At 47.3% G+C, this 12,457-nt stretch overlaps 1 protein-coding gene across 2 annotated transcripts in view; it reads left to right on the top strand.

Annotated features, from left to right (window-relative positions):
• Window positions 1-5,997: 5,997 nt before the first annotated feature.
• The window catches only part of LOC122941663 (zinc finger protein OZF-like), a 28,255-nt gene continuing 21,795 nt past the window's right edge, over window positions 5,998-12,457 (top strand). For both annotated transcript variants that reach the window (XM_044299074.1, XM_044299075.1), the window contains exon 1: window positions 5,998-6,043. The gene's annotated coding sequence lies outside the window, so the exon portion shown is untranslated. The remainder of the gene's footprint in view (window positions 6,044-12,457) is intronic.

Below are 12,457 nucleotides of genomic sequence, written 5' to 3' on the forward strand. Positions count from 1 at the left end.
AAAGCCCTATCTGCCACTGAAAAACAAGGATTTTTGTGTTCGCACAAACGATCCAATTACCCAATAAACGAGCGAAACGCTAATTGGCGGTACATTTACACCGCCCGATCATCGCTAACGAGCTTGATGATCTATGCGAATCTCGGCCTGTGTAAAGGGTCCTTTAGGATTTGAAGCTCAAAGACAATAAGTGAGATGATCCCTTTGTTTAGGGATAATACAGTACCTAATTTCTAGGCTACACACCTAACATGAGGTACGGTAGGTATACTACAATAATGTATGAATAGCCATGGCTAAAAGATGTGTAGGATTCACCAATTTTTGCTGCAGTGATCGACATTGGTCTGCCATCGTTGTTATCAATTGGGCTGGACTGGGTGGTTTACTATAGCGGACTATATCACTGAAACAACTAAATAACTATTCTTATATTTCCAAAAACACATTTAACACGTGCAGTTAATGTGTAATAAAAGGCATAACCCAGCATCATGGGGAAATCATTAAATAAATAAATTATATATTGCTCCCAGAGAGCCTGTTGCATTTTTCACTCAGAGGGCCTGCAGCCATACTGCTCTTAGAGAGCCTGCAGCCATATTGCCCCCAGAGAGCCTGCAGCCATACTGCTCCCAGAGAGCCTGCCCTCAGAGGGCCTGCAGGATCGGGGCTATCCAGTCTGGATGCTCAGTCAAGCCACAAAAATAGTTCAACAAAAAGATCTATGGTAATCTCTTCTAAATCTCATTTACTCCGTTTTTCTTCCTCTTATTGTTTTTTCAACTAGTTACAGCAGAGAATGTTCTTCCATTTGTAGCCTAATACACAAATGCCTTCCCATTCTTCATCAGGATACTATAGGCCAGTGTACTGTGCAAAAGTTCTGGGCAGCCACGGAGAATAGACTGCAAAGTAAGAATGCCTTCAAAAACACGTGTTAAAGAGGTTTTAACAAAACAATAACAAATACATCGCCCATACGTCTCAGGTAGGAGAGCGTTAGGTCTCGGGCTACTTGAGAAACCTTGACGTGGTGCCCGGGCTTAGACATGTTCTACACCGTAGGACATGTTGACTAATCTCTCAATTTTAAAATCAGTTTGAGGGTTTAGTGAGACTGCAGAGTGCACCTGTATTTGTTATTGTTTTGTTATATTGATTATGACATACGCACTTGTTACCTTGTGTGTGATGTCTATTGTGGTACTTGTGGTTCACCGCGGGCATCCTCCACCGTATGCATTTTTGCTGGGGATCGCCATTAGCAACGGGCCACAAGTGCAGGATTTGCTCCCCTGTATATATGCACAACTGCATGTGGGTTTGAGCACCTCCTGCTAATGCCACCCTGTCTTTTTGTTTGTATAGTTAAAGAGGTTTTCCAAGATTTTTTTTTTATCCTCCAGGTCATCAGTATCTAAATGGTGGGGGTCCGACACCTGGGACCGCTGCTGATCAGCTGTTTGAGAATAGTAGAACTACAGGTAACAGCACACTGCTAGTCAATTGCACAAATATATACGTAAATATTGAATAAAAATAGCGGCTTGGTGGCCATCCTTACTGCAAAAGCAGCTAGAAGCTCTTTGCGCATATAATTGATCAAAAATATGTTGAGCCCATCTACTAGACGACAAGGTGGCTTCTAATCAGATGGGGCCTACTCTAACATGCCTCTGCTGGGCTTACAGCCTACAATCTGGGCAAAGTAGCACCCAGCTATATCCTACACATGCCTCTCCCAGGCTGTCAGCCTGCAATATGGGCAAGGTAGGATACAGCTGACCAATCTATCTAATTAAAAGCACATGGTAAATGGGCAGGAGATGCACGGTTCAAACTCACCACCAGGGGGCGCCACCCCCCCCCCAATGGCAGTGACAATAGGGAAGAAAAACAGGAGAGGCATGTTAGAGTAGGCACCCTCTGATTAGAAGCTACCTTGTTGTCTGGTAGATGGGCTCGACATTTTTTTGATCAATTATATGCGCAAAGAGCTTCTAGCTGCTTTTGCAGTAAGTATGGCGACAAAGCGGCTATTTTTATTCAATATTTATGTATATCTTTGTGCAATTGACTAGCGGTGTGCTGTTACCTGTAGTTCTACTAATCCTATTGTTTCAGCCACGGTAGCGTGCACCTGCATTCTCAAATGTACTTATTATGGAGGTGCTGGTTCGTTTGTTTTTCTTCCCAGCTGTTTGAGAAGACACCAGTGGTGGTAGTAACGCCGCAGCCTTCTCCCTGCTCACCAAGCACAGCTACGGACATTGTATAGCGGCTGTGCTTGGTATCGCACTCCGCTCCACTCACTTCTATGGGGCTGAGCTGCTCCTAGGCCACATGACATGGAGAAGGCTGTGACACTACTGCAAGTGCAGATGCCTTCTCAAACAGCTGATCGTGGTGGTCCCGGGTCTAGAGGACAGGTCATCATTTAAAACGTCTTAGAAAATTCCTTTAATTATTTGCATTTTGTTAAAGGGGTTCTGCACTTTCAATTAACTGATGATCTATCCTCTGGATAGATCATCAGCTTCTGATCGGCGGGGGTCCGACACCCGGGACCCCCGCCGATCAGCTGTTTGAGAAGGCAGCGGCGCTCCAGCAGCGCCGCGGCCTTCTCACTGTTTACCGCCGGGCCGCCCGCCCACTGACGTCACAACTTGTATCAACTAGAGTGGGCGCGGCTAAGCTCTGTTCACTTGAATGGAGCTTAGCAGCGCCCACTCTAATTGATACAAGTCGTGACGTCAGTGGGCGGGCGGCCCGGCGGTAAACAGTGAGAAGGCAGCGGCGCTGCTGGAGCGCCGCTGCCTTCTCAAACAGCTGATCGGCGGGGATCCCGGGTGTCGGACCCCCGCCGATCAGAAGCTGATGATCTATCCAGAGGATAGATCATCAGTTAATTGAAAGTGCAGAACCCCTTTAATTGATAAAAATAAAGTGAATGAAGAGAAGAGAAATGTAAATCACATCAGCTTCCAGTGTGATCGCCCTTTGCTGTCAGCATCAGTTCTTCTATATAAACTTGGACAGGATTTGAAGGAACTCATCAGGCAAGTCATTCCACACATCTTGAAAGACTAACCACAGATCTTCTGTGGATGTAGGCCTGCTCAAATCCTTCTGTCTCTTCATGTAATCCCAGTCAGACTGGATGGGACCATATCTGCACTCCCAGGACTCCTTGTCTTTTCTTTACACTGAAGATAGTTCTTGGCTGGATATTTGGGGTTGTCCTGCTGTCCTGCTGCAGGATAAATCCTAAAGATGGTGTAAAATTAGATCAGCGGTCTGGACCTGCACTGGTTTTACCACAGGGGCTCAGGCTGGATGATAGACACTTTTCTCTGACTCTATACAGAGGGGAGAGCTTGTGAGCGGACGTGAGTGATGCTTGAACTGGCCGGATAAGCCTCGTTAAGGGAAAGACGCTGTTGCTAGTTGCTTTTTAATCTTCTGTTCTGGAAGAGAAGAAGATGTGGAGAGATCGGGCAGCAACTGGGACTCGTGTTCTGAATCTTGATTAAAGATGCCTGTTGGAAATCGTCCACAGGAATGTGAAACTCCTGAGACAAATTCTTCTTGGGAAAGTTCTTATGTGTTGAATAGAGACAGAGCAGCAAGGCAGGTAACGGGAAATAATATAGGAGGCAGAACACGGAGGTGGAGTATGGTAAAGCTGATGGTAGAGAAGATTAGCGTTGAGCGAATCGAAGTTGACAAAGTGGACTTCGATCCGAATTTCAGGAAAAAATGAATTTACTGCGAAGCCGAATTTCTTTGTGCTTTGTGGTAACCAATCAATTTTCCCTGAAATGGTGGTAAAAAAATAAAATCATACTTGATCATCAATTTGATTGCAAAGAGTTGGCCGTGGACATCTTGCTTGAAGATCCCGCGCAAAATCTCGTGCTGATCCAGAGTGAAGATTTTGCACTGGATCTTCAAGCAGGATGGCTGCGTCTGCCTCTTCACGTTGAAATGGATGAGGCAAGTATGATTTAATATTTTTTATTTTTTTTTGCAAACACTAAAATGCTTTAATTTGGATCTCATATACTGATGAACTCGGCATCTGAGGGGTTCAATGACGGGGCAGCGCGATTGCTGTTCTATGTCATTGCAGCCGCTATTTACAAAGAAATGCGCTTCGTGACCAAGTAATTCATCACAAAGCAAATTTTATTGCAAAATTCGCTGAAGCAGCCGAATTGAATTTTAGAGAACTTTGCTCAATTCCAATCTTAACCTTTGATCCATGGTCCTCTGATCTCAATGTCTCCATAAACCAAAGAAGCTGAAAGAGCATCAAGTGTCTAGAACAGGGATGCTCAACTTGCGGTCCTCCAGCTGTTGTAAAACTACAACTCCCACCATGCACTGCTGTAGGCTGATAGCTGTAGGCTGCCCAGGCATGATGGGAGTTGTAGTTTTACAACAGCTGGAGGGCTGCAGGTTGAGCATCCCTGTTCTAGAAGAACCATAGAATGCAATTCATCTGTCACTGAGACTCCATGGCCTCATCACTAGTCCTAATGGTAAAACATTTGATAGATACTTTGAGATTTTGGAGAGGTTACATTTGGGCCAAAGAGGTAAATTTGAGTGTTATCCGAGCAAAATTCCTACCGAAAGCCATGGGATTCTCCGAGCTGTCCTAGATGGAAGGTTTCGATGGAGAAGAGTTGGGAGGGTTGAGCCTTAAAGGACTCCAACAAGGTGGTTTGCGAGTTGGGGACATTAAGTGTTCAGTTGGTGAGGCATGAGGAGATCCAGGAGAGAGCCACATCTGTAATGCCAAAGGGATGAAAGACTGGTGGCTGGAGGGAGCGGTGGACTTTGCGCCTGGATGGAGGAGCACAGAATAAAACACATCAAGTATCGTCAGCAAAGATTTCATCTGCAGCATAATTGTTATGGCTTCTAATCAGTCATAAAACTGAATATTACAGTAAAGGGTTAATGTGAGACTAAATCAGACCCCCAGACATGGCCAACGAGCGGTGGTGATGATACCCTCCTGGTCCCCACTCCTCCAACGAGGGGACATCTGACTGCTGCAGCCAATCAGAGGCCACAGCGGTGACCTGCTCCCCTCCTGTGTGACGTACTTCTCCTCTCGCTCTAATATTGGAATCACTTCCATGTATCATCATTACCTTCACGCAGAGAAAGCTTCCTTCCAACAACTGCTTCTTAGGTCGGTATTATTTGTCAGTCCGTGTACTTGAGTAACTTGACCTAACGACACCTTCAGCTGATCTGGCTCCAGTCCAAAGAGACACCTTTTATCAGGTCCCACACTTGATGCCTATGTCATCGTGAATCACCTGTGTCCCTTAGGACAAAGTATTAGGCTGGATCGGCGTTGGTCACTTACTGTACCCCGGAGCTTCACGTGTTGTGCCGGTGATCAGCGCATGCGTGGATTTGGGAACTCGCTGGAGTTGATGGTCACATTGCCAGAACACAGAGTCTCTCCCAGGATGAAAACAAGTCTACTGCGCATCCGCCGATGTGTAATCCGGGATATAAGCTGGAGGTGGAAGAGTTAAAAACAAAAGGGCCATAAACCCCGGAGTTATGATGTATGATATATCTCCTGGAGAATGAATAGCAGATGAGCACACACAGCTCTGCTACACACACATCCCAGGACTGGATTACATGGCTGTATACACACTGCACACATACAGCCCTGATACAAGAACATTACCGCGTTCTGCTAAATACGCATTAAAAGACGCAGCTGTATTACATGTACATCACACACATACAGCACAACTACATTCACTTCACACAACAGGGACAGCACTGCTACATACACCCAGTTCACTGAGCATATTAAGGCACCACCTGGTCATGTGACCCTCTAACTCCTCCTACCCAGGATCACATGGTCATGACATCATCACAGGTCTTTTACCTCCCCCAGCAACACAGTCTTCAGCCTGACTCCTCCCACACAGGATCACATGGTCATGACATCACCGCAGGTCCTTTAGCCCACTACTCTTTTCCAGCTCTGGTGCAGGTATGTGTACATTTACCTTCCCTGTCTGTCAGGATTAGGCCTCGTTCACACAGTCAGTATTTGGTTAATGATTTATATTGGGGTAATGCCTAGAATGTATGGGCTCCCCTGAGGTTCAGGTCATGTGACTGTGAGGTAGGTGAAGCATTCAGTGGAGGGTTGTGATTTTGGGGCTTGGAGTGGAGCCTGCACCTAGATATGGTGGAATGGAGAGATCTGACCAAACAGTGAGTGTGAACCAGGCCTTACTGGGGCTGAGGGATCATTAACCCCTTATTCCCACAGGTATTTAACCCCTAATGAGCGGAGCAGCTTTCACAGTCCTGTCAGACACAGATGTGATAGAGCTTTCTATGTGTTTCCTGGATCCTGTGAGGTTCACACTGGTGTTTGTGTTCCCGGTGAGGAGGAGGCCGCCCCGGGAGGGAGGGTTATGTTCCTGGTGAGGAGGAGGCCGCCCCGAGAGGGAGGGTTATGTTCCTGGTGAGTTGGAGGCCGCCCAGCGAGGGAGGGTTATGTTCCTGGAGAGGAGGAGGCTGCCCCGGGAGGGAGGGTTATGTTCCTGGTGAGGAGGAGGCCGCCCCAGGAGGGAGGGTTATGTTCCTGGCGAAAAGAAAGCCGCCCCGGGAGGGAGGGTTATGTTCCTGGTGAGGAGGAGGCCACCCCGGGAGGGAGGGTTATGTTCCCGGTGAGGAGGAGGCCGCCCCGGGAGGGAGGGTTATGTTCCTGGTGAGTTGGAGGCCGCCCAGCGAGGGAGGGTTATGTTCCTGGTGAGGAGGAGGCCGCCGTGGGAGGGAGGGTTATGTTCCTGGTGAGGAGGAGGCCACCCCGGGACGGAGGGTTATTTTCCTGGTGAGGAGGAGGCCGCCGTGGGAGGGAGGGTTATGTTCCTGGTGAGGAGGAGGCTGCCCCGGGAGGGAGGGTTATGTTCCTGGTGAGGAGGAGGCCACCCCGGGAGGGAGGGTTATGTTCCTGGTGAGGAGGAGGCCGCCCCGGGAGGGAGGGTTATGTTCCTGGTGAGGAGGAGGCCACCCCGGGAGGGAGGGTTATGTTCCTGGTGAGGAGGAGGCCGCCCTGGGAGGGAGGGTTATGTTCCTGGTGAGGAGGAGGCCGCCCTGGGAGGGAGGGTTATGTTCCTGGCGAGGAGAGGCCGCCCCGGGAGGGAGGTTTATGTTCCTGGTGAAAAGAAAGCCGCCCAGGGAGGGAGGGTGGTTATGTTCCTGGTGAGGAGGAGGAGGCCGCCCCGGGAGGGTGGGTTATGTTCCTGGTGAGGAGGAGGCCGCCCCGGGAGGGAGGTTTATGTTCCTGGTGAAAAGAAAGCCGCCGAGGGAGGGTTATGTTCCTGGTGAGGAGGAGGCCGCCCCGGGAGGGAGGGTTATGTTCCTGGTGAAAAGAAGGCCGCCCCGGGAGGGAGGGTTATGTTCCTGGTGAAAAGAAGGCCGCTCCGGGAGGGTTATGTTCCTGGTGAGGAGGAGGTAGCCCCGGGAGGGACGATTATGTTCCTGGTGATGAGGAGGCCGCCCCGGGAGGGAGGGTTATGTTCCTGGTGAGGAGGAGGCCACCCCGGGAGGGAGGGTTATGTTCCTGGTGAGGAGGAGGCTGCCCCGGGAGGGACGATTATGTTCCTGGTGATGAGGAGGCCGCCCCGGGAGGGAGGGTTATGTTCCTGGTGATGAGGAGGCTACTGGGGGAGGGAGGGTTATGTTCCTGGTGATGAGGAGGCTACCGAGGGAGGGAGGGTTATGTTCCTGGTGATGAGGAGGCTACCAAGAGAGGGAGGGTTATGTTCCTGGTGATGAGGAGGCCGCCCCGGGAGGGGGGGTTATGTTCCTGGTGATGAGGAGGCCGCCCCGGGAGGGGGGGTTATGTTCCTGGTGATGAGGAGGCCGCCCCGGGAGGGGGGGGGTTATGTTCCTGGTGATGAGGAGGCCGCCCCGGGAGGGGGGGGTTATGTTCCTGGTGATGAGGAGGCCGCCCCGGGAGGGAGGGTTATGTTCCTGGTGATAAGGAGGCTACCAAGGGAGGGAGGGTTATGTTCCTGGTGATGAGGAGGCTACCAAGGGAGGGAGGGTTATGTTCCTGGTGAGGAGGAGGCCACCCCGGGAGGGAGGGTTATGTTTCTGGTGAGGAGGAGGCCGCCCCGGGAGGGAGTGTTATGTTCCTATAGATGAATATGGTACAAAACATGAGCACTCTGTATTATGTGCAGCTGATGTCACACATGTATTATTTACTGTAAATCCTCATTGAAGAGGTTGTCCAAGATATTTAAAAGGTGTTTTCTGGGAGTAAATTCTTCAGGATAAGTCACCAGTATCAGATCAGAGGGGTCCGACTCTGGGCAACTGTTTGAAGAGTATGCAGTCCTCCAGTGAGTGGTGCACCCTCCTCACAACGCCGTCCATTGTATGGTGGCTGTGCTTGGTATTGCAGCTCAGGCCTATTCACTAGGCCTGAGCTGCACCTAGGCTGTGATCATAGTGCCATGAGCTCTTCAAACAACTGATCGGCGGAGGTTGCGGAAGTAAAACCCCCACCGATCAGATATTGGTGACCTATCCTGAGGACAGGTCATCAACATTCTACTCCTGGACAAAAAAAACTTTAAGAATCTCAGACAGCCCCCCCATCCCCAATTGGCTGTCACTTTTTTCTCCAGTGCCTTTCTATTCTCTGTGGCAGTGACGTATTGTATAATCATCTGGAGGTCATTTTGAATAACCCCCCTGTTCAGTATGGACCCCTTAATTGTTTTACATTTACCACTGTTTGTGGGACTTTTTTTGTACTGGATTCGGGGAAAGAAACTGGAGATCACACAGGCTTGTTCAGTGATAGAATTCTTCCCTGAAAAAAATATATATTAGTAGACTGCACAGCCTGTAAACCCAAGATCAGGCAGGAACTCACCTCATAAGTCATTATGGAGGAGCAGCTTTCAGTACGGGAAACACAGCCGCCATACGTAGCGGGTTTCTCGCTACCTTGTGTGAAACTGGCCTTGAAACATTGCAAAATCAGAAAGGGTTAAACGTCTTATAAGCCAGTCACTGGATAAGACCGATCATCACTTCGGTAAGTGATTGGCTGAGCCAGGCATTTTTAATTATTACCTATGTGTTGAATCATGACCAGGAAGTGGCGAGCAGCAGAGACCACAGCAGTGTCGGAGTGGTATCGGTGGTGGCTTAGTAGTAAATTCATTAGTATAATGAGTATTGATTATTTTTTATTAACCCATCCTGGAAAGTTGTTCTTATAATTAATTGCAATAATTAAATTATCAATTGAGGTCAGGTCAGACACAGTCTTTGTTTACCGAACTGAGCTCGTTTGTATGAATCAGCCGTTACACTGTTTGAAGAAACCCAATGGGACACATTTATCAAGCATGACTTTTTGGGGGGAGAAATTAAACAGCCGTGTTGGCAACGCTAGTCTTCAATTTGCGCCTCGTCTGTTATCCCTTAATAAATCAGGCTTTTCTCTTTTTTAGTTTAAATCTGACATCTAGTGGTTGTTGAAAAGATAGGTTCCTATTCACTAAGACTGGTCTATTTCGTATGCGCATGAAAATGTAAGCTGAATCTAGGCGCACTTCTCCATGAAAGTAGGCAAAATGTAGCACAATGCACCATTTAAAACATAGGCAGAACAGTAAGCCAGCCCTGGAGTGGAGTAGAAATTAGACTCACAGAGTTACAGTAAATTGGTCAGAAAATAGTTGCAAAAGTTTTAAAACTTCTGAATTAATCTTAGAACTCAAAACAGACACAAATGCCTCCAGAACAGGTGCAAAATCAGTTGGTAAATGAGACTTCTAAAACAAGACGGTCAGAAGCAGGCTTTTTACTCATGAAAACAGGCACAGACACTATAGTAAATGTGCCCCAATGTGGCTCAGGCTGGGTGATAAATCTGGAGAACCCTTTAGATCAGCGTTTCCTGAACTCCTCAGGGCCCACCTGCCGGTCATGTTTTCAGATTTTCCTTAGTATTGAGCAGGTGATACAGGGAGTGCAGAATTATTAGGCAAGTTGTATTTTTGAGGATTAATTTTATTATTGAACAACAACCATGTTCTCAATGAACCCAAAAAACTCATTAATATCAAAGCTGAATATTTTTGGAAGTAGTTTTTAGTTTGTTTTTAGTTTTAGCTATTTTAGGGGGATATCTGTGTGTGCAGGTGACTATTACTGTGCATAATTATTAGGCAACTTAACAAAAAACAAATATATACCCATTTCAATTATTTATTTTTACCAGTGAAACCAATATAACATCTCAAAAATATACATTTCTGACATTCACAAACAAAACAAAAACAAATTAGTGACCAATATAGCCACCTTTCTTTGCAAGGACACTCAAAAGCCTGCCATCCATGGATTCTGTCAGTGTTTTGATCTGTTCACCATCAACATTGCGTGCAGCAGCAACCACAGCCTCCCAGACACTGTTCAGAGAGGTGTACTGTTTTCCCTCCTTGTAAATCTCACATTTGATGATGGACCACAGGTTCTCAATGGGGTTCAGATCAGATGACCAAGGAGGCCATGTCATTAGATTTTCTTCTTTTATACCCTTTCTTGCCAGCCACGCTGTGGAGTACTTGGACGCGTGTGATGGAGCATTGTCCTGCATGAAAATCATGTTTTTCTTACCTTGCAGACTTCTTCCTGTACCACTGCTTGAAGAAGGTGTCTTCCAGAAACTGGCAGTAGGACTGGGAGTTGAGCTTGACTCCATCCTCAACCCGAAAAGGCCCCACAAGCTCATCTTTGATGATACCAGCCCAAACCAGTACTCCACCTCCACCTTGCTGGCGTCTGAGTCGGACTGGAGCTCTCTGCCCTTTACCAATCCAGCCATCTGGCCCATCAAGACTCACTCTCATTTCATCAGTCCATAAAACCTTAGAAAAATCAGTCTTGAGATATTTTTTTGGCCCAGTCTTGACGTTTCAGCTTGTGTGTCTTGTTCAGTGGTGGTCGTCTTTCAGCCTTTCTTACCTTGGCCATGTCTCTGAGTATTGCACACCTTGTGCTTTTGGGCACTCCAGTGATGTTGCAGCTCTGAAATATGGCCAAACTGATGGCAAGTGGCATCTTGGCAGCTGCACGCTTGACTTTTCTCAGTTCATGGGCAGTTATTTAGCGCCTTGGTTTTTCCACGCGCTTCTTGCGACCCTGTTGACTATTTTGAATGAAGCGCTTGATTGTTCGATGATCACGCTTCAGAAGCTTTGCAATTTTAAGAGTGCTGCATCCCTCTGCAAGATATCTCACTATTTTTGACTTTTCTGAGCCTGTCAAGTCCTTCTTTTGACCGATTGTGCCAAAGGAAAGGAAGTTGCCTAATAATTATGCACACCTGATATAGGGTGTTGATGTCATTAGACCACACCCCTTCTCATTACAGAGATGCACATCACCTAATATGCTTAATTGGTAGTAGGCTTTCGAGCCTATACAGTTTGGAGTAAGACAACATGCATAAAGAGGATGATGTGGTCAAAATACTCATTTGCCTAATAATTCTGCACGTAGTGTATAATTAGTGTCCATGCATCAGGTATTCATTCTGTGGGATATTCTCAAGTCATGACCGGCAGGTGGGCCCTGAGGACTGGAGGTGAGGAACATTGCTTTACACTGTCTAGTCTAACCTTGCACCACCTATTTATTGGCTTACTTTGCAATAGAATTTAATGCCGAAACTATGGTGCAAAACCGTGCCTCTTAACCCGTGTGCCCTTTCTTATGAAGTCACGTCCATTTTCCACAAAGACAAACCCCCTCAGTGGATTTTTTTTCTGGCTTACATTTTTGCCATAGTTTATGTGATTGGATTTCCCAGCATAAAAAAAAAATGTCATTCAAGTCTGTGAAATGCCCCGGTCCTTCCATTGATCCCTTTTAGTCTTTTCACATCGCTGCAGTGACACCATTGGTCACAGAACTGATACCAGTATGTATGAGCAAGTCAAGAAAGGGGCCATCAGCTCGAGTTATGCCTCATTCACACATTGTTTTGGTCAGTGATTTCCATCAGTGATTTTGAGCCAAAACCAGGTGCAGCTCTAAACACAGAACAGTTGCCGATCCTTCCCTTATACCTTATGTCTGGGGAGGCTTCAATCCAGGTTTTGGCTCACAATCACTGACCAAATCATTGACATGGGAATGAGGCTTTATTGTGGAGTCCTGAGATGTAGACACATTGACCACTACCAGGTTCCGTTGATTGCTGATGTTTCCACCTTGAGTTCCTTGTATTACTGAATATATACCATACTATCTATATTTGCTTTTAAATGACGGCAACACAAGGAGATTGACCCTGACCTCTGTAGGGGCAGGAAACAGAGAAAGGTTTAAATACCCCCCTCCCACCACCAACACCAGTGTT

This window comes from Bufo gargarizans, chromosome 6, assembly GCF_014858855.1.
Source record: "Bufo gargarizans isolate SCDJY-AF-19 chromosome 6, ASM1485885v1, whole genome shotgun sequence".
Taxonomy (NCBI): domain Eukaryota; kingdom Metazoa; phylum Chordata; class Amphibia; order Anura; family Bufonidae; genus Bufo; species Bufo gargarizans.